The sequence below is a fragment of the Rutidosis leptorrhynchoides genome, chromosome 9 (genome assembly GCF_046630445.1).
Source record: "Rutidosis leptorrhynchoides isolate AG116_Rl617_1_P2 chromosome 9, CSIRO_AGI_Rlap_v1, whole genome shotgun sequence".
In the NCBI taxonomy this organism is placed as follows: Eukaryota; Viridiplantae; Streptophyta; class Magnoliopsida; order Asterales; family Asteraceae; genus Rutidosis; species Rutidosis leptorrhynchoides.
The window spans coordinates 303,459,089-303,461,841 of NC_092341.1; positions in this window are offsets into that span (position 1 = coordinate 303,459,089).

Here is a 2,753-nt window from a genome sequence, read left to right on the forward strand (position 1 = left end):
AAATAAGTCATGTTACATGTCTTGAAGTATTTTAAAAGTTAAGTTAGAAGGATCTATTTAGTTTGCAAACAAGTTTGAAAACATTCAAACTATGTTCTTGTTGTTAAACTTTTGTACCACAAAATAAGATAGCTATATATATATGAATCGAATAAGGTTATGAACATAGATTCTACCTCAAGTTCCTTGGATGAAGTTGCTGTAAAAGAGAAGTAAGAAGCTAGAATCAAAAGGGTGATAGAAGTGGATGAAAGATTGGAAGTAAGTTGGTGTTCTTGGAGGGTTTTCTTGAAGTGTTTTTGTATGATTTTCTTATGGTGTTTTAGTATGGTTTTTGAAGCTAGATCTTCTTGGAAACTTTGCTGAATTGATTAAGGGTTTTAAGGCTTCAAAGTATGTGTGTGTTTTGGCTAGAAAGTTGAAGTAAAATGAATGAAGATGATGATACATATAAAGGCCTTAAAAAAACGTGGCATTAGGTGTTCATGGACAAAATTCTAGTTTGTAATCTTGCTAATTAGTCAAGTAATCATCCAAAAGTAATTACCTAGCTCTAAGGGCATGAATAATGGCTGGTTAGGTGGTGATTTTGATGTGTATTTACTATTAGTAAATACGTATAGGAGCTAGGTATGATACGAGTACAAATACTCTAGGTATACGTATAGAAATTTTGTGAAAAATGAAATGAGGATTCAAATATAGCTATCTTTTGTGAATACACTTATATGGTTTTATGTATTTAAGTTCTTTAAAAGTAATTAAATACATTACTTATACAATATATGTATAACATTATAAGTCTTAAGTATATATGTCAAATAACGTTACGTATTGTTATCGTTTTGAAAACTTAAGTTAGTAGTTTCAAAATACACATATAACTTGTTGTTATTAATATAAAATGAGGTATTAAAACATTCTTTAATCATGTTAAATATGTATATATACATATATATACACAAACGTATAATTATCATATATTGTATAGTTCGTGATATCATCGGTCAAACTAGACGGTCAAACGTTATGTAAAACTCTTTTCGGAAATATAAATCTCGACAATTTGGATTGCTTATCATGTTGGCAAGGTTTAATTTATGTAAATATTAATCTTATAAGTATAGTATGATCGAAAAAGTGCGGGTCGTTACATTACCTCCCCGTTAAATAAATTTCGTCCCGAAATTTTAAAATTGTACCTATTTTGCGTCATCGAGAAACAAATGCGGATACTTTCGTTTCATCTGATCTTCTCGTTCCCAAGTAAACTCGGGACCTCTTCTAGCATTCCAACGAACCTTAACAATCGGTATATTGCTCTGTTTGAGCTGTTTAACTTCACGGTCCATGATTTCAATTGGTTCTTCGACGAATTGTAGTTTCTCGTCGACATGGATTTCTTCAAGAGGAATGGTGAGGTCTTCCTTTGCAAGACACTTCTTCAGGTTTGAGACGTGAAAGGTATTATGTACTCCAGCGAGTTGTTGCGGTAACTCGAGTCGATAAGCTACCGGTCCAATGCGTTCGATGATCTTGAACGGGCCTACGTACCTTGGGTTCAGTTTACCCCTTTTGCCGAACCGTATTACACCTTTCCAAGGTGACACCTTTAGCATAACCATGTCCCCGACCTGAAACTCTAATGGTTTCCTTCGGACATCAGCGTAGCTCTTTTGGCGACTACGGGCTGTTTTCAATCTCTCCTTGATTTGCACTATCTTCTCAGTCGTTTCATGTATGATCTCGGGACCAGTTAAATGTCGATCTCCTACTTCATTCCAACAGATAGGAGATCTACACTTCCTTCCGTACAATGCTTCGAATGGCGCAGCTCCAATGCTCGCATGATAACTATTATTATACGAGAATTCTGCTAACGGTAGATATTTATCCCATCCGTTTCCAAAATCGATCACACATGCCCTGAGCATGTCTTCGAGAGTCTGAATCGTTCTCTCACTCTGTCCATCGGTTTGTGGATGATATGCGGTACTCATATCCAACCGAGTTCCTAGTGCCTCCTGTAGTGATTGCCAGAATTTTGAGGTAAATCTACTATCACGATCGGATATAATGGAAATAGGTATTCCATGCCTTGAAACAACTTCCTTTATATACAATCGTAATAGTTTCTCCATTCTATCCGTTTCCTTTATAGGCAAGAAATGTGCAGACTTGGTGAGACGATCAACAATCACCCAAATGGTGTCGTATCCCCAGGCAGTCTTTGGTAACTTCGTGATGAAATCCATGGTAATACCATCCCATTTCCATTCTGGGATTTCTGGTTGTTGAAGTAACCCTGACGGCTTTTGATGTTCTGCTTTGACTTTGGAACAAGTCAAACATTCCCCAACATATGTTGCAACGTCGGTCTTTAAGTTAGGCCACCAATAACGTGTCTTAAGATCTTGATACATCTTTCCAACTCCAGGATGTATCGAGTATCTTGTCTTATGTGCCTCGTTCAATATCAACTTCCTTAATCCACCCAACTTCGGTACCCAAATACGATTTGCAAAATATCGAATTCCATCTTCCCGCATAACGAGTTGCTTCTCATACTTCTTCATTATTTCATTTCCTATATTTTCTTTAGTAAGTGCTTCTCGTTGAACTTCTTTGATTTGTGAATTGAGATTCATGCGAATTTTTATGTTCATCGCTCGTACTCGAATTGGTTCTCGTTCCTTTCTGCTTAGAGCGTCGGCCACCACGTTCGCTTTCCCGGGATGATAACGAATTTCACA